The 20329-nt window shown below is 38.6% G+C and overlaps 1 protein-coding gene across 3 annotated transcripts in view; it reads right to left on the bottom strand.

Moving 5' to 3' along the window:
- The window catches only part of PDE4D (phosphodiesterase 4D), a 1449177-nt gene that overhangs the window by 1362818 nt on the left and 66030 nt on the right, over positions 1 to 20329 (bottom strand). The window contains exon 1 of one of the 3 annotated variants that reach the window (XM_032403446.1): positions 11159 to 11528. The exons of the other annotated variants lie outside the window; for them this stretch is intronic. The gene's annotated coding sequence lies outside the window, so the exon portion shown is untranslated. Of the gene's footprint in view, positions 1 to 11158; positions 11529 to 20329 lie in introns of those variants that run through there. 3 annotated transcript variants of the gene reach the window in all.

The raw sequence follows: 20329 nt of genomic DNA, 5'->3' as shown, positions 1-20329 counted from the left end.
CCTGAGCTCCCCTCCTCCCATATACACACTGAATGTAAAGCTACGCCTGAACAAAGTCTCTGAGGACTCAAATAAAATAATAAATAAAAGATTAGCTATAATAACTGATACAAGTACAAAGGAAGAGACTATTTTGAACAATTACATGCCAAAATATTGGACACCCTAAAAGAAATCAATAAATCCCTAGAAACATACAACCTACCAAGACTGAATCATCAAGAAATAGAATATATGAACAGACCAATTACTAGTAAAGAGATTCAATCAGTAATCAAAAACTTCCCAACAAAAAAGTCTAAGACCAGACATTTAAAGAACATTTAAAGACTGTTTGATAGAATCAAACTATTATCAATTAATCCCAAACTCTTCCAATAAATAGAAGAAAAGGGAACAACTCCTTTTATAAGGCCAGCATTACTCTGAAATCAGACTCAGACAAAGACACTATAATGAAAGAAAATTACAGGGATGCCTGGCTGGTTGAGTCTGAAGAGCATGGGACTCTTGATCTTGGGGTCATGAGTTCAAGCCTCGCATTAGGTGTAGAGATTAAATAAATAAACTCTAAAATAAATAAATAAATAAATAAATAAAAGTTCCAGGCCATATTCCCAATGAATGCAAAAATTCTCAAGGAAACACTAACAACAGAATTCAGTAATACATTAAAAGGATCACATAACAGGGGCGCCTGGGTGGCTCAGTCAGTTAAGCGGCTGCCTTCGGCTCAGGTCATGATCCCAGGGTCCTGGGATCGAGCCCCACATCAGGCTCCCTGCTCCGCGGGAGGCCTGCTTCTCCCTCTGCCACTCCCCCTGCTTGTGTTCCCTCTCTCGCTATGTCTCTCTCTGTCGAATAAATAAAATCTTTAAAAAAAAATAAAAAAAAAAAATAAAAAAAAAAAAAGGATCACATAACATGATCAAGTGGGATTCATTCAAGGGATGCAAGGATGATTCAACACCTGCAAATCAATCAATGTGATATACCACATTAACAAAATGAAGTATAAAAATAATATGATCAAAAAAATATGATCATCTGAATAAAGGCAGAAAAATCAATCAATGCAGACAAAATTTAACATCCTTACATGATAAAAACTCTCAAAAAATTGCATACACATGTACTGTGCATCAACATAATGAATGCCATATATGACAAGCCCACAACTAACATCATATTCAATGGTGGAAGACTGAAACTTTTCTCTAAGATCCAGGAACAAGACAAGGATCTTACCGCTTTTATTCAACATAGTACTGGAAGTCCTAGCCAGAGCAATTAGGCAAGAAAAAAAATAAAAGTCATCCAAATCAGAAAGAAAGAAAATAAAACTGACTCTATTTTCAGAGACATATTATATATAGAAAACCTAAAAATTTTACTACAAAACTGTTAGGCCTAATAAACAATTTCAGTAAAGTTTCAGATACAAAATCAATATACAAAAATCAGTTGTATTTCTGTACACCAACAATTAACTATTGGAAAGAGAAATTAAGAAAACAATTCCATTTAAAATAGCACTGAAGGGTGCTTGGGTGGTTCAGTCAGTTAAGTATCTACCTTTGACTCAGGTCATGATCCCAGAGTCTCAGGATCGAGCCCTATGTCTGGCTTCCTGCTCAGCAGGGAGTCTGCTTCTCCTTCTCCCTCTGCCCCTCGCCCCACTCATGCTCTCTCTCGCTCCCAAATAAATAAAATCTGAAAAAAAAAAAATAGCTTTGAAAAGAACAACATTCTTTTTTTTTTTTTCTGAAGAACAACATTCTTATGAATAAATTTTACCAAGATAGTAAAAGATCTGTACATTGAAAACTCTAAGACTGATGAAAAAAAGTGAAGGTGACACAAATAAGTAGTCCATCTTCATGGATTGGAAGAATTAATATTGTTAAAACATCCATACTAGCCAAAGTGATCTACAGATTAAATGCAATCCCTATCAAATTTCCAATGACATTTTTCACAGACATAGAAAAAACAATGTTAATATGGGTATGGAACCAAAAGAATTTGAATAGCCACAGCAATCCTGAGACAGAACATAACTAGAGCTATCTTACATCCTGATTTCAAACTATATTACAAAGCTATAGTAATCAAAACAGTCTAGTACTGGCATAAAAACAGACACAGAGACCAATGGAACAAAATGAAGACTCCAGAAATAAACCCATGCATATACAGTCAATTAATTTTTGATAAAGGAGCCAAAAACATAAAATTGGGAAATGATAGTATTTTCAATAAATGGTTTTGAGAAAACTGCCCAGTCACATGTAGAAGAATGAAACCGGGGCCCTTCTTTTACACCATACATAAAAATCAACTCAAAATGGATCAAAGACTCGAACTTAAGACCTGAAACCATAAAACACATGGAAGAAAATTGTAAGCCCTTGACATTGGTCTTGGCAGTGATTTTTAGGTTGGATGCCAAGAGTAAAAGCAACAAAGCAAAAGTAAGTGGGACTACATCAAACTCAGAAAGTTCTGCAAAGCAAAGAAAACCATCAAGAAAATGAGAAAACAACATATAGAATGGGAGAAAATCTTCGCAAACCATATATCTGGTAAGGGATTAATATCCAAAATATATAAGGAATATATACACATACAACTCAATAGCAAAAAAACAAAAACAAAACAGTTTGAAAATGGGCAAAGGACCTAAAGAGACATTTTTCCAAAGACAACATACTAATGGCCAACAGGAACATAAAAGGGTTTCAATATCACTAATGATCAGGGAAATGCAAATCAAATCAAAATGAGCTATCACCTCACAACTGTAAGGATGTCTATTATCAAAAAGAAACAACAAATGTTGGCAAGGATGTCAAGAAGAGGGAACCCTTATATAATGTTGGTGGGAATGTAAATTGGTATGGCTACTCTGGAAAACAGTACGGAAATTCCTGAAAAAATTAAAAAGAGAACTACCATTATAGTCCAGCAATCCCACTTTTGGTATACATTGAAAGGAAACAAAATCATCTCAAAGAGAGATCTGTATTCCCATGTTCATAGCAGCATTATTCACAATAGCCAAGGTAGGAAACACATTAAGCATCTGTCTACAGATGAATAAAGAAAATATGATACACACACACACACTCACACATACACACACAGTGGATTATTCAGCCTTTAAAAAAGAAAGAAATCTTCTAACTTGAGACAACGTAAATGAACCTAGAGGATATTATGCCAAGTGAAATAAGCCAGACAGGAAAAAAAAAAAAAACCCACATTGTAATACTTATACACGGAATCTTTAAAAAAAAAAATTGAACTCACAGAAACAATATAAAAATGGTTGCCAGGAGCTGGGCGGGATAAGAGGAAAAGGTTGCAAAAGGGTACCAACTTTCAGCTGTAAGATAAACAGGGTTGGAGGATTCAATGTAGAATATGTTGACTACATATTGAATATGTTGACAACACCGCCATGTATAATTGAAGGTTGCTAAAATAGCAGAACTTAAACATTCCATCAAAAAAAAAAAGGTACAAATGCGAGGTACGGATGTATTCATTAACTGAAAGGGGGGGGGATCTTTTCACAGTGCATATATACATCAAATCATCAACTGTACACTTTAAATATCTTCTACTTTCGTGAGTTATACCTCAATAAAGCTGGGGGTGGGAGATCAAAAAATACCCATCCATTGCAAACCCTTCAGAATTGGAGTCTGACTGCCCACTGCCTAGGTTATCTGCAGGTGGCAATCAGCATTCCCACATGTTTAGAAACAGTATGAGTGTTCTTGCACCACCAGGATACCATTCAGTTCATTGAAGCATAATGAACACTACCCACAGAACTCATGTGGTTTCTAGAAGCTCCAAATTAGATTCAACACAGTAATGGCCTAAATGATGGGAAAATCCAGGGTGGTTTCTAAAAGTGCAGATATTTAACACCTTTCTTCTAGGAATCTCTGCTAATTAGCACTTTACCTCAAAGAAGCAGGCAACTGGAAGAATAGCACGATCGCTGTGATAAAGTAAAATCAAAAACAAAATATCACTGGGTTTGGAGACAGAGGTCTTGAGTTCATAGTTTGACTCTAAAACATGTGACTTTGACACACTTCACCTCTCTACTCCTCGTGTCCTTCTCTTCAACAGAACATCTACTTTACCTGGTGGTTCTAATGCCTAAATGTATGTGAACCTATCTTAAACTATCGCTGGGCCCTATGGAGGTACTTAGTAAAAACTGGTTGGGCACAAGCACTGAAATCAGACACATGTGGCTCAAATCCCAATTCCAGTACTTACGAACTATTTAATCTTCGCAGGTCACTTGTCTCAGTTTCTTCAACTACACAGTGTAAGGAAATTACCTACCTCTCAGGCTTGCTGTGAGAATGTACTGGATAATATAAAAAGTGCTTAGCACAGGGGCTTGCATAAGACATTTAAGAAATAAAGGCTGTTATTATTATTTTATGTTGACTCTAGATCACAAGAAGAGCTAAGTGGCTAGTGTGTGGCTTCACTAAAAATTGGTGGTGGGTGGATGCTCTTAACTTTGGACCCCAAATTCCTCTATGACTTTTGCCTAAGAATTGTAGCCTTTTCCAGTATTATTGGTCTGCTGATATTGAATATTCTTAATACACTGGGGTTTTTCCTTATGTTAATTTTTATTAATACCTTTTCTTTGAGCATAAATTGAGAGAGAATATGTAAATTGAGAATACTCTTCAGATCTTTGATATCCATTATGGAAATTCAGTTACCATGGCTTCCATGGTGAAAAGCCTACAGCTTTTCTATGCAGCTCATGAGCATCCTGATGAATTAATAAAAACTTTTGTTTCCTGACCAACCCTGTTGTAGACATCCTTTGCTCAGAAGCCATGGAGGCCATGATGCATTTTCAGTTCCACTTTCCCTCAAAGAGAAAAATTTTTGCAAATGAAGGCTGCCTTTGTCCTGAAGGCAAAATCCATAAACCAGTCCCATTGAGAAGCTCTCTTTTGTGATTGACATCAGGCTTCTGTGAGACAGCTGACACTGTGAGCATGGAGGGCTGGAATATTAGCAGTAAATGCTGGAATATTTCACACCTTTTCTACATTAGATATTGGTGCTCCTTGTCACCATATAAATGTAACAGAACTTAAAGGTCTTTAGATAGCCTTCATTTGTTCCAAGCCACCAGAGAATTCATACTGAAGAGGTGTCATTTTAATGCAATCATTGTGGGAAGGTCAATAAGCAAAGCTCTAGCCCTATTCTTTATCAGAGAATTCACACTTGAACGAGTATTAAGAATGAAAAAGGGAGGAGTACATGAGAGCACAAAGAGGAGAAAAACGAGGAAGAAGTGCTTGGAAATGCCTTTCTTGACAACCTTAGGTAAAGTAGCACCTCTCCTCACCCCCACCACTGAAACCCTGAATCTGCTTTATTCTTCTTCACGTTATTATCACCACCTGACAATTCTTTTTTTTTTTTTCCTTAGTTAATTTACTCATAGTATGCTTTCTCCTTTAGAAGGTAAGCTGCTTAAGGGCAGGATTTTACACCTGTTTTGGTCATTGGCTGTTCTCCCCACCTCTACCCCAGTGCCTAGGTCAGAATCTGGCATATGGTGTGCATTCAATAAATATGTTTATGGAAGGAACAGGGACTGTTATCTGAGTAATGTGAGTCAGTCTCCAGAGAATGGGAAATTGGGGCCTCTATTCAGTGCCCAGAGATACCAGGGAAAAGTGAGCCAATTTTTTTTTCTGACAGTCACCACTTTCTCTCAATTGGTTCAAGAGTAGCTAACAGTGGGAAAAGGAAATTGAAATATTAACAGGGAAAAGGTGCTGCCAGGTACTCCTGACAAAAAGAAACATTAATCAAAATAGCAATGAGGTAGTATCCGCCCCCGCCCCGCCGCTGCTGCCATCAGATTAGCACTCGCTCGGTGTTGGTGGGCTGTGAAGAAGCAGGAAGTTGCAGACCCTGCCAGGAGGGTAGACTGGCTCAACTTTCACAGTGAAAAATTGGGTAACTGCTTTCATCTAATAATTCTATGCTTCGGGCTCTGGCTTATAGATGCACTTGCACACGTGTGCACTGTTGGAAATAGGAAAACACTAAAACAACCCAAATGTCCACTAGGAAGGTTTGGGGTACAGAAATGATATGACATATAAGCAACAGAACACCATGCAGTCATTTTTTTTTTGTCATGCAGCCTTTAAAAAGGAATAAGGCAGCTCAACATATTTCACGTCTCCAGAAGGTTGTAGTTGATAACCACCAAACGTAGTTGTAAATTCGCAGACTCCACTTAGCTCAATTAATAAACATTGTTTTTACTCCAATATCAAAGCTTCTACAACCGGAAAAATACCTGTTTTGTGTAGGATCACAGACATCCCAGAAAATTAACACAATGGATTATGGGTGGTGGACATGAACTTTACTCCACCTCTGATAATTCTAAATTTACCTTGTTATTCCAGATCCATTTCAAGATACATCTTCTCCATGAAGGCTTTCCCCTGCACCTCTGTGCCTATCACATGACAAGCCACCAGTGTCACCATCTCAAGGGGCAATAGAGGAATTATCCACACTATTCCACATGTCGTCATGCCTACCTTTGCATCAAGTCAGGAAAAGTGGTGTCTAAGGACTGTTGGCAATTATCATTGGATGAAACCTTACTGAGTCCATAAGCTCAACAAGAAAAATGATGGCCACACCATCCAGCCAGGTGTTTTGAGTCAGAAACCTGAAGATCACACCAGATTTCTCCCTTTCTTTCCCCACCCCCCCCACCCCCGCAACAATTAATCAGTAAATCCTGTCCACCAGACTTTCAAACTAAATCTCAATTCCACTTTCTTCCTCCATCCACACTGCTGTCTCCTGAACTCCGGCCATAACAGTCACATGGGACTGCAAGAGCCCCATAACTTGCTTTCACTCACCCTGCCACTCTCCTTTGTACTCAAAATTTCCCTGGTTTCTGCCAAAAAAAAAAAACCCCACTGGTAGTATAAGAGGAATGATTAAATAAAGACTAAATGCACTGATTTAAAAAAAAAACAAGGAGAAGGTGATGAGGTCTGCCTAAGGAGATCAGGCAAGGTTTCAGAGGACAAGATCCTTTGATCATTTCTTGAAGGACAAGCAGCCGTTTTCCAGATGGGTGACGTGTGTGGGGGAGATCACTTTGGGAAAAGGAATAACATGTACAAAGGCAATGAGGCATGAATCAGCAGACTGTTTAGTACATGGTGAGCAGTTCAGGAGGGGTAGGAAGCAGGAGGTACTGTGTAGGAGGGGTGAGAGAGGTAAGCAGAGTCTACCCATGGAGAGCCTGCTCCTATGAGCGGAGGAGTCTCTCTACCTTACTACTGCTTTGGGGTCATGGCTATTTCAAAATCTAGTAAAACTATTAGCCGGCTTCTCAGGAATTAAAAAACAAGAAAAAAACACATTCACCAAAATAGTGTGTACAGTGTCCATGAACACTCTGAAGCACGGAAATTGCTGGGACTTCAGGTCTAAAATTCTCTGATAGGCAACATGCCCATTTTTAGTTTGTAAAAATGGCTGGAAGTATATACGACAAACAGGAGAGTAATATGATCCAATTTGTGTTTGAGAACAATAGCCAACTCTGTTGAGAAGAGATTAGAAGTAAGTGAGACCAATGGTAAAATGAACAATTAAGACATCATGACAACCATCTGGTCAGGAGACGGTGCAAGGAATTGCCAAGAAATTTCTGAAAAAGATAAGCGTGATTCAGGCTGTCAGATATTTAAATGCAATATAACAGTTAAAATAATGTGATATTGATTCAAAAATAAAAAATGAGGTGGAGAAATCAATGAAAAAGATAGAAAATCCACATCCAGGATTTTGTATTATGTTTGTTCAGGTAAAGCTTAAAAGGGAAAGGGAAGAACATTCAATTAATCTTTGTTTCTTTCTTCAGTCTTTCTAATTGAAACCTATTTGCAAAAATACAGTTTAAAAAGTCCTATTCTCATACTCCTACACAAAAAAAAATTCCAGACAGATTAAGATTTAAATGTAAATTCAAGAAACCAAAAACATACTGGAAGAAAAGCTAGGAGAACTGTGTGCAATCTTCGGATGGAGGAATCCTTTCTAAACACAACACCAAAGGCAGCAACTTCAAAAGGAAAACATATTAAGATTCAACCACATGCACAAATATTTCTCATGTAAAAATATACCAAAGGAAAAAACTCAAAATGTGTCTAATAGGAAAAATATTTACATTATAGAAAACCTATAGACAAATAGAATACTCTCTGTACTACATAAAGAACTTCAATAAAATTAACTGAAAAATAAACATCCCAAAAGAAAAGCAAGGACCATTAAAAGGCAATTTACAAAGGAAAAAATGTCCAACCTCACCAGTATTTTAAGAAATGCAAATAAAAGCACAATGAGATACCATCTCCCCCATATCAGATTGGCAGAGTTTTTAAAAAAACAGTACTACTTAAGATACTGGAAAATATGCCCTCTCATGCACCACTAGGAAGAGAATAAATTGAAAGGAGAAAACTTTCTGGAGGCCAATTTGACAAAAATAATTAAACCTCTATAAATAAATACATTCTTTCATCTGCCAGCTCTGCTTCTAGAAGAGTTTCCTAAGGAAACAACTGTGATATAGCTACAAGGAAATACACAATTTTTACAGTAGCAAAGAATTTAAATTTGATGGGATAAGTGAATGCTATCTAACCATAAAATGTTACCCATATATAAAGAAGTATGTTATAGAAGAACATTTAAAGGCATGGGTAGATGTTGACACCAATTTTTTTTTTTTTAAGATTTTATTTGAGAGTGTGTGTGTGTGAGAGTAAGAGAGAATGAGAGCACGAGTAGGGGGAGCAGCAGAGGGAGAAACAGGCTCCCCGCTGAGAAGGGAGCCCAACACAGGGCTCAATCCCAGGACCCTGGGATCATGACCTGAGCCGAAAGCAGACGCTTAACTGACTGAGCACGCAGGCGCCCGGGCACCAATTTCTTAAATGAAAAAACAAGCAAGAAATAAAGAGACTATAAAACAGTATTACCGTATATTAACTTAGCACAACCCCACTGTCCCCCCATGCTGCTATACCTACACAAGAGAATATAAATTGGTTGAGATAATAATTTGAAATCCAATTCAGCTGCACCGATACAATTGATCACTAGTACCAGTAGCACTAGGAGTGACCGAAGAAGAAATAACAATTGAAATGATGCACGACACTAAGCAAATGGAGGCTAACTCACAGTTAATGTGTAACAGAATTCAGATGGGGAGCCAGGTTTCTCTAAGCTCTTCATTAACCCGATTTAATACCTCTGGTGCAGCATGATGGACCCTGTTATGTCTCCTCACCCTGGTCTCCTCATTCTGTCCTACCCCCTGCCCCTGGTACATGGCGGCCCAGAAATGAGAGAGAAAACCCCCCAGAGGAAAACTACACGCAGATGGACAAGAAAACCATGGAGGTACAGGACAAGAGGTTTGCAGAGCTGCTGCATCCCCTGACAGCCTGAGCAAGCTCTCCAGGGGTGGCACAGACAGACAGCAGTTGCAAATTATTGCCCCAACTTGATGCGCTGGTATAAATGAGCACCATTAGCACCTGGCTACCATTCCGTAGCCTCCAGCTTCCGAGGCTTAGCACAGGCCAGTTGCTAAGTATCCCAGTTTGTATGGAGCAGGGCAAATGGCAGGTTTTCATCCATTTCCAGTATAATGTTTTTATTTCAAAAGGTCCATATGGAGCCCCTGCAAATCCACAAATATCACACAGATCAGTTTACCAACCAATAAAACCGTTTTATCTACTTTAGGACAGCCTCTCAACTAACCTGTATTTCATTTTGATGTATGAAAGTTACAACCAGTAATATTGAAGCGTAATTTACGATGGAAAAAAACATGTTTCTGTTTGGGTCACATGGGCAGGCTTATGTTTGTGATTGCTAATCCTCCACCTCTGAGTTCCTCCTTTCAGAACTACAGACAGGAGTCTCATCTGAAGACCTTGCTCTTCCCTGAAAGCAGTTGAAGAGGGAGACAAAAATAGCTTTTGAAATGGGGGGTGGGGGAGAGAAGAAAGAAAGCAAACACCCATACAAACCAGTGGGTGTTTAACAAGGGAAGTTATCTCAAAGGTCACAGATTGGGGGAAGAAATGTGCTATTTACCAATGGTGGGGAAGGAAAAATCCCAAAGACACATAAAACTCATTCTAAATATTTGCTACTCTGTGTTATTTCAACCCAGGGTGCGGGAGCAAGGGATACCTGAGTACACACTGAGGACACCAAGCTATGGGGTCCAGTTCCCTTCTTCAGCTGCAAGAAACTGCTCTCACAAGGACCTCACTGGTTTTAGCAGAATTCTATTATTATCCAGGGAGAGTAACCTCAGAGGATCTCTATTTTACCATCAATAATTCTTTAGGGATATAATTTTTTCATTCATTTTATTTATTTATAGTATATTCCAGCTCAATTATTTCAGTTGATTTGTTTCATGATTTTGCTTATTTTCATCTGTTTGGAGTCCCGCTCATAAAACTTGCTTGAATCTATTTTGTTGACATTTATAGTCATTCCAAAAATTAGAAAAGGAATGATACTTGTTAAGAGAAAACGCAACTATTAGTCAATTCTGAAAGATTTACATCGACAAAAAGGCATCTCCCCATAAATTAAATTATATGTGACTTTTCTTTTGTATTTGGAAATTCCAGGGATGATTATTTAAAAGCAAAATAATCCATCTACCAGAATAACTCAAAACAAAACCTTGGTGTTATAAGACCTGACAGTATTTCTTGGAACAGAATGTTATTAATTCATAAATGGAAGTCAGGTACACAAACGCCTGCCCCACACACAACATAGAACATTTTGCTTCAGAAAAACCTTCAGTCATATTTTGACCATAAACATGGCTTGATCATCACACCAGTGGGAGCTTTAGACTATGTAAACTGTTTTCCATTTCACACACACTCAGGCAGACAAAGATGAACATTCTTTCCGCAGATGCTCATTTGGTTTCCCCCACACATCATCAACAAACCCACGCTCCTCTCCTGAAATACCTTTCCTGACTTACCTTGGGCATAACAGTCTGGAATAGGAGAGCTGCCACAGTGGAACCAGCATCAGAATGTGGCCAAGGAAAAGGAAATCTCAGTTCCTACAAACAATACAAATCTCTGACATTCAATAGCAGGGGGGAAAGGGGAGCTGACATCCCGTCTAATCTCAGTGCTTTCATAGCAGATATTTTAATGAAAACAATTCAAGCTCCTGACGCAACAGAGGATAGACTTTGCATAATATTTAGTTTCTAATGCCTCCAAAAAGGTACCTGATATTTATTTATGATCCAAATATATTAAGCCTGAAATGGAAAAGCTTCTAGAATTTCTAAAGAGACTACATAAAATTGCCTGAATAATTATTAGCAAATAAGTTGGAAAAAAAACATTTTTAGTTCCCTTTTAGGTTTCTCTGATTATTATTTTTTCAACCTATCCCCCCCCCCCCCCCCACCCCCACGCTGGATCATGACAACGTGTTTAAAAGATTGTAACAGAGAAATCATTCATTTCATTGTTAAAATCTCCACAGAGCCCATTTTTAAAGATCATTTGGAAAAATCCTAAGAGATTTTTAAAACATCCCAAATTCAAAAGCGCAAAGACCCTGTGAAGTGTCAAGTGAGGAGGTTTCTTGGGGGCTTCTGAAAAAAACAAGTTCCTCACAAATGGCACTGAAAAGTACAAAACCATTCTTCTCCCAAATCACAAGACAAACTTAATTCCTGTTTAACTGGAATTAAATAATCACAAGATCACATAACCATTACTTTATTAAGTCACCCTTCATGAGAAAGACACAAATGAAATATAAACAAGCTGTTTCAGGGACTTATTTTTAAAAGCAGCTATCAGAATATGATCAGCAGAGATTCGACCCACTATTCACCCTCACATGTACCAGGAGGATTCTAAACTTATGATCTATGTTCATATGATAATGTTCATATTAAGTATATTGTATTTTTTTCTAATTATTTGAAAGTGTTTTTGCTGCAATGTGATATAAATTCTAACCCCAAGTCCATTACAATATGTAATTATTTAACTAACCTAGCCACAGCCTATTTTGGGCACACTGAATTCAAAACAAAATGAAGAAAGAGGGTTATTTATTTTACTTGGGGGAGAGAGGTACAGAGAGAAATGAGTGAACAATTAAAAAGATAACTTTAATAAGCATCATTTCTTTGTAGAACAATTCAATGAGAACATGAGGTTAAGGACTGAAAAGCTTATATTAATAGTTAACTTCATAGCAGAATAAATTTGGGGAAATCGCTTAACCTCAATTTTACCAAAAGTACATCAGGGGAAGTATTATGTTTTCTGCATCTCCCATAATACAAAATTATATTATAAATACAAAATTTACTACCTATTCAAATTGAAATGGATAGAGGTAAATTGGCCATAGACATCTATCTATCATCACCTGGAGAAAATAAGACTGACCACTCATAGGGAGTAAAGATATATAAATGCTCTCTTTATATCTTTATATGGATTGATTGGAGTAAAATGCTCACTTACTAACCAACCTGAAGCTTCCTGTGAGGTTACCAGGCCATTACTATTACCATCTCCTACCTATCAGTGGAAAAGTGAAAGCAGAAATCATAACAACAAGTTGTCCAATAAAAGGGTGGGGCTAAATACGGGACTTAGAAAAGTACTGAAGATAGTGCTCTGCATTCATTAAGCATATGTCAGTGGAGTAAATGAATCACCTGACATTCCAGAGCCCAGGAGATTGCCAGCCTCCCCAAGCACCCTGCGGTGGACAAGCCCTGGTGCTTCCCAAGACCCCTAGATGCTCACTTAAGACCAAATGTGCAGGAAGCACATATTTCTGCTACTGCCTGTCACCATCTCTTTTTGTCCCTATCTCTCTTATTCATCTCTTTGCTCCCTCTAAGACACCCGGAGTTTGCTCCAAGGGAGTTCACGATGTAATACATTTGTAAGAGGAGAGGCCAAGGTTCTTAAACTTACTCCTCTTAGTTCTCCCAATAACTACTAGCCTTAGGGAAGTCATAATAGATTTCTTTATTTTCCCAGCCACAGAAGGATTAGAGGTGGAATTTGACCAACAGTCTGTTGATGTCAAGGATGTTAAAAGGAGCCTATTCCTCCCAAGAGGGAAAACTACCAGGAGTTCAAATGGTGTTAAGAGAATTGGAAAAGCCGAACGAAGAGTTTCCTTTTATCCCTAATTCGTGGGACCTACTGCAGGACTCTCTACAAAGCCCAAAGAGGGAAGCCTGACAGACTGTCCCATTGCTTCAGTAACATTCTATAGCACGACTGGTAACAGCATCTTCACTGACCAGGGTGTGTGGGTGATGCCTTGCTGGGCTGGTCACAAAACTAAGGCTACGAAAAACTGAAATGAAATGGGAATTACCATTATTAATTCGGTACTGACAACAATAAAGGACTCTTCTTACTACTCTCAAAAGCCCGGGTAATATATCCAAATAGTTTTCCTCATTCACCCAAGAAGAGTTTAAATAGTTTCACAGGAAGGTGTAATTAACAGCCAAAACATAATCATATTTCTTATTCCTTCTCTTGGGAAGGACAATAAAGAGTTAAATGAAAAACAAGAAGAGAAGCCTCAGAACTTGGATGTCCTATAATCAAGAATATTCAGTCCCTGGAAATTACATACCTGAGTAAACCTTGAAAGGTAACTTGTCCAATGAACCAAGCACAAAAACCAGAATTCTCTTCCACTAATCTGTTAACTCATTTTCTACTCATTTTCAAGGTAATTGATCATACTGAATTACATTTTCAATCATACTAAAAAAAGGCTGGACCAAAGATCCACATTTTCACTTCATTCTTGCTTAAAGCAACAACATAATCTACAAGACCTTCTGAATCCTTGGCCCAGTGTAGGTGGGCAGGCCGTTATCCAGCCAACAGCCAGCCACATACAGGTACACTCTCAGAGAGTAAGGTATGTCTGATTTCATTCACTGAGTCCACATACATTTCACCACCCAAATGAAAGGCCCTCGGGAGAAAAGAAGAAGATATGGACCCTGCCCTGAAAAAGCTTAAAATTTGTAATGGACACAATTTCATGCCAAATTACTTTAATATGAAGTAAAATGTACTGAACGCCATAAACAAGCTTTTAAAAAAGTCAAGCATCCATGCCATTTCAGAGGCAACAGCAACACTGAGAAACAGGGAACATTTCCACTGTTTTAAAAATCATCCCAGAAAATATTCCAGATTGTTAAACATATCTGAGAAAACACAGCCTCAGAGCTGAAGGAGGAAAAAACAAAAATCAAAAAACTTTTAAAGGAGCATCTCCTATTTTTTCATTCAACTACTTACACACCAGAAAACTTAAAATGACTTCAAGGTTCTCCAAGCAAACTTTGTCAATTCTCTGTGAGAAAGGTAGTTTGAAAGATTAAAATGTGAAGCCAGGGAACTTCACATCATTATACATGTGCACCGGTCACATCATCCTTAGGATTAAAAATTGCATTTTCTTTTTTCTATTTATTTATTTTTTATTATTATTATGTTATGTTAATCACCATACATTACATCATTAGTTTTTGATGTAGTGTTCCATGATTCATTGTTTGCGTATAACACCCAGTGCTCCATTCAGTACATGCCCTCTTTAATACCCACCACCAGGCTAACCCATCCCCCCATCCCCCTCCCCTCTAGAACCCTCAGTTTTATTTTTTCGATTAATACTGTAAACATGCACCGTCGGAAGCTTCTTACCTTAGCTGTTTAATTATCCATCTGACTGCAGCTGAGATCAGCTCATTATAAGCCAATTTTGAGAAAACTATGCATCTATTTAAAAGCATAGCTTGTTTGCTCAAGTACAAAGTTGACTGAATTCTCCTAGACTAGAAAGCGATTGGCATGTTTGCTTGCGCCTATCAGATTATTTAATTGCAAAACTGGGAATTATTCCATAGATGTGAATGGATATCTAATTTATGTCACAAAGGAGAGATTATACTCTTAGGAGAAGTTATTTACTTACTCATTTTCCTAACTAGATTTCCATGCACATGAGAATTTCAAGTCAGGAAAGCACTGCCAAAAATGTTCCACCAGAGACAACCAAAAAGAGATCATAAATGTCTTGTTAGCTGTAAATCATGATAAAAATGAAGATCTTTGGGGAATGGGATTACAGCTGGTCTAGACTGAAGAGTTTTAAATTTATATTAACCCAAGCAAATTACAGCATACGGATTTTAATTTATGCCTTAATATAGGGTTGTTGTAGATTTTGCCACGAAATAAGAAAAATCAAGGGAAAGGACCAACTCCCTTAATTTTTGACAAGATATTTGTTTCCGATTATAAGGTGTGTACTTCCTCCTTCTCCTCCTATGTTGACAAACATACTTCTCTTGCCCTCTAACTTTAGTACACTCATCTCTGCAGTAACTTAACCTGACCTTGTTTGTCTACAGTTGCTACAATTTCTCAGCTATCTTTAAGTGATTTTTTTGAGGGAACAACTTACCAGGGCATCTCTTATGTGCTCTTGTGTTCATGCCCCCACTTTACTTTCCTTGTCACAAGAGGAGTACACCTACATAAGTCTATTAACTCATGGCTTATTTGTTTGTACTGGGGTGAAGCTGTTTTTAAGAAAAGGACTGGAGTGGGAAATAGAAGATAAGGAGCATGGCCAGTGTTTGGCCTCCGGCTAGTTAGCAAATTCACTGAACCGGTCTTCTCAGGCACAACCTAAGGAGGACCCTGCTACATGATTAATCTCAGAGATTCTGATAACCTTGAAACCAAGTGACTCTCTAGCTCTTTGACTTGGGGCCTCATATTTGGATACCATTTGTTACATTAAAGGATGGCCAGCCCTTCTCCTGATGGATATAAACCCAGACAAAGACAAAGGGCACATACACGAGGACTCGGTGTAAACAAGAGAGAAGCAGGTAGAGAGGGGTACACAGCATGAGCAGGGGCGGGGGAGTGGAGAGGAAGAGGGAGAGAATGAGAAAGAGAAAAATCCAGAGAAATGGTGGAGCACGAGTGGGGAGCAAGGTAAAGCATTTAGGGAAAAAGAGGAGACATGACAAAAGTATATCCAGTTAAGAGAACTAAGGAAAATATCTAAGTAACAGTACATAATTCTAATTACTGAGCATAAAATTTGAGAATTTTCACAAGCATTTTTTGCATAGTAACAAATACCTGCAGTTATGTTACTCTCCAGAAAGAAAAGGGCAAAATATAAGGATACTGAGAGGGTAACTTTAAATCTCCACAAATATTTGTAAAGAAACAGTTATTTTCTACTATGGGTTTACTAAACACTAAATGATGACATTTTAAACAATCATACATTATCATTAAAAGAAATAGGCAAAGAGAATTCTAGCACAGGGCCTGGGAGGTATTCAGCATAAATAGAAAGAGAGAAGGAGGGAAGAAACAGAAAGAAAGGCTCTATTTTAAAGTAACATGTAAATCATCTTCCTGAGCTCAAAGACCACACATTTAATCGACAGAGTACAAAGGGATAAAATACACCCATGTAAAATTGCTTAAGATCCTGAACAAGCTGCAAGTACAAACTCCAGGAAAAAAGTTAAGTAATCAGGAGTTCGTGGGCTGTGTTGTTGGTTGGGCATCCAACTCTTGGTTTTGGCTCAGGTCATGATCTCAGGGTTGTGAGATCAAGCCCTGCCTCCAACTCCGCACTCAGCATGGAGTCTGCTTGGGTTTCTCCCTCTCCCTTTTCCCCTCCCCACCATGCAAACTCTCTCGCTCTCTTTCTCTCTCTCAACTAAATAAATAACTATTTTTTAAAAATTTAGGTAATCAGAACTCAACAACAAGGATCCTGAATATACTAGAACACATACACACTCCTTTATAGTCTAGTATTCAAGGAAAGGGTCAAATTTACAGAAAATCAAAGATTTCATTGTTGATGAAATAAGAGTGATCACCACTCCCACCACCACCAGCAGGAACTCCCTAGAAATGTCTCTGGAGAACAGGCATCCCTAACTCTTATGTCACTACTATCCACAGAATAACAAACACTATTGCTCCACACTCAGACCAGGGAGCCATGCAAGGACCTCAGTGGTCAATTAAAGCCCAGTTACTTCAAGTAGTGTGCTTCACAGCCAACTCATTTAACTCATTTAAAACGGTTTCCCAGTACAGAGTTTGAAATATGATCCCATCTATAAAACTGAGGGAGCCAAAGGCCCCAGCCAGTAGCCCACTCTCCTGCTCCTTCCCAGCTTCCATTGTGTTCTGCAGTGAGAGGAGCCTTTCAAGAGAGCACTCGAGCCTGCACTTCCAAGGTTCACACACAGCCCCACACTCTTTAGTCCTAGGAGTGCTCACACAGGAGTGGTTTATAGTTCACCCTTAGGAGATTTGACTGCAAGAGAGGCCCACACAAGTTCTGGAAGTAATTTGGGGGATCACTTAGGCAGGGGATTATAGTATCCTGAGTGGTTCAGAAGTGGGTGTGAGCATGTTGTGCGTTGACAACGTCCCCCTGGCCCTTTAAAGCAGGGACTCTTACCCCAGGTCCAATGGTGTTATTACTGTTGATAGGATATCTTTGCCTTCATCTCTGGGTTAACCAGAAAATCTAATTAACTGTATTAGATAGTCAAACAGCAGAATGGATAGTATTTCTTACGTTATATAGTGAAAATATCAACCTAAGCGCTAAAATTAGTTCAGCTCAGGTAGTCAAATTATTTTGGTTTTAATACCACAGAGTCCACAGTCAGCCCAGGAGGTGCATTTCCTTCAGCAAGAAAATCACAGACACAAGATATGTTCTGCTTAAGAATAAGCTAACACCTCTGAAGCAAATAATACATTATATGTTAAAAAAGAAAAAAGAAGAAGAAGATAGCAGGAGAGGAAGAATGAAGCGGGGGGAATCGGAAGGGGAGACGAACCAGGAGAGACTATGGACTCTGAGAAACAAACTGAGGCTTCTAGAGGGGAGGGGGGTGGGGGGATGGGTTAGCCCGGTGATGGGTATTAAAGAGGGCACGTTCTGCATGGAGCACTGGGTGTTATACGCAAACAATGAATCATGGAACACTACATCAAAAACCAATGGTGTAATGTATGGTGATTAACATAACATAATAAAAAAAAAAAAAAAAAGAATAAGCTAACACTAAGTTCCCAAAGAGAGCTTCATGAGCTCTTAGGCAGCGCGACCAGGCAGAGAGCAAAGTTTTCGTCTCAATTTCTTCCTCCTCACTCCCCGTCTACAAATCATCATGGGCCCAGGCTAACTGAAGTCAAGAAGCCAAATTTAATAATGAATCTTCTCTTTCTTTCTCTCTTCTTGGAACACCGCACCCAGATATATCTGTGTTGTTATCCATAGGAACACAAGAAGATCCACTTCTACAAGAATGGGTTCTATACCTCTATCTCCCCTCTCTACCACCAAACAATGCTCATCTGGGCAGGGTTTGATCTGGTGATGTCCCACCAACTCATAGAGTAAACTACATACCATGTACCAATAGACGTGTGTTATCAACTGAACATCTAAATTAATTTATGCTGTAAAGAGGGCCTTGAGAACTCACAATTCCTTAATATGTAGCAATAATTCCAACAGTATGTATATTGCAAAAATGGGATCAGGCCAATGGGGGTGCACAAAGCTCCTTGGGGCACCTGGGATATACCCTATATGCACTGCCTGTCCCGCTTAGAGGCCTCTGTATATGGACAAAGTACAAGGAAGAGATAAGAGAGAAAAGAAATGTGTCCTAACAGGTTTGTAGTGCAGCTGAAGAGACAAAATCTATATGAAATTTAAAAGCTTTAACAACCTTACAAAGTAACATGAGGGCGCAAATGGATGAGTTAGAAGGCCTTTTCCCTCCTGGTTTCTAAGACTCTTCCAAAAGTCTCATCTGCCATAAGCTTTCCTTGAAATTTTGATTCAGAGACAGAACACTTGACTCGAAGAACAAAAGAAACAGCTTGGAAGAATTTGGACACATTTCCTTCCTTCCCCACTCTCTCTCTGTTCCAGTCCCCAGGACTTGGGCCTTTTGAAGGATGTTTGGATGTGGTCTCTATACAATCTTTTAACTCTCATTTTTATTAACGTATCAAGATACTCAATAGTTAGCTTTATTCTTTTCTATGTAAGGGTGAACAGTGATTCCAGACCTTAGTTTTTCTGGTGGCTTGTTTACATTGCTCTGGCCTATGATTTCAAAAAAGCAGGTCATCCTGAAATCCTGGAACCCTGGACCTAGAGTCAGAGGACACACATTCCAATTCCACTTCTAATGCTTAATCGCCATGAGGAAGTTGTCGAACGCTCCCCTTGAGCCTCAATGTCATCTATAAAATGGGGAATTGTTTCAGCAGAGAACAAATCAAAAAGCATTTGTAGGAGAGCATACGACACAGCAGTGCTCAATATATTTGGTTCATGTGAGTATTCATGCCAAGTGTTCTCTGCTTTGGAGTTTCTCAGAACAAGATCAGATCCATTCATTTATTCAGTTAACCAACAATTTGTTGAGCACCTAATATCTGTCACACTCTCCACTAAGCATCTGTAAGAACCACTAGCACTATCAGCCATCCCATCATTACTGGACAGTTTCTATATTCAAATTACCTCTCTTCTAGTATTTTTCCTTCTGAAAAATAGTTAAGAATGTATGTCACGTTTGCTTGTTAAAATTATATCTATCTGCAACATTTTGGAATGAAGCCCATCCCTCCCTGGGCTTCATTATACTTCACAATTCCCACAGTTGGTGTTTTGTTAAGACACATTAATCAGCACAGTCTCCAAGAAATTCTCTCTTGGGTTTGACAGAAGAGAATTAAAATATATCTGGACTTTATCAAGCCTGGTGTTCAGGCTGCCATGGGAGAATGGAGCTGGTAAAGCTAAATTACATTATTAATAATGGAAGTTTTCAATAATCAAAGAAGAAAGGTGGTAATGAACAACTCACAATGATAATGAGTAAGCATGTATCCTGCACACCAGGACCCATCTGATGTTTATTCTGCAATCCAGGTGTGCCCCTCCTCATTCTACCACCACTGGATACCAAAAATGTAACAAGCAAATATCTGAATAATAGTAATTCCTGCTCAGTGGAGTCCTAGTTATACCCGAA

The sequence above is a fragment of the Phoca vitulina genome, unplaced genomic scaffold (genome assembly GCF_004348235.1).
Source record: "Phoca vitulina isolate PV1807 unplaced genomic scaffold, GSC_HSeal_1.0 scaffold6, whole genome shotgun sequence".
In the NCBI taxonomy this organism is placed as follows: Eukaryota; Metazoa; Chordata; class Mammalia; order Carnivora; family Phocidae; genus Phoca; species Phoca vitulina.
The sequence above is the reverse complement of the archived record's forward strand: the minus strand, read 5'-3'. Positions and strand labels throughout refer to the sequence as shown.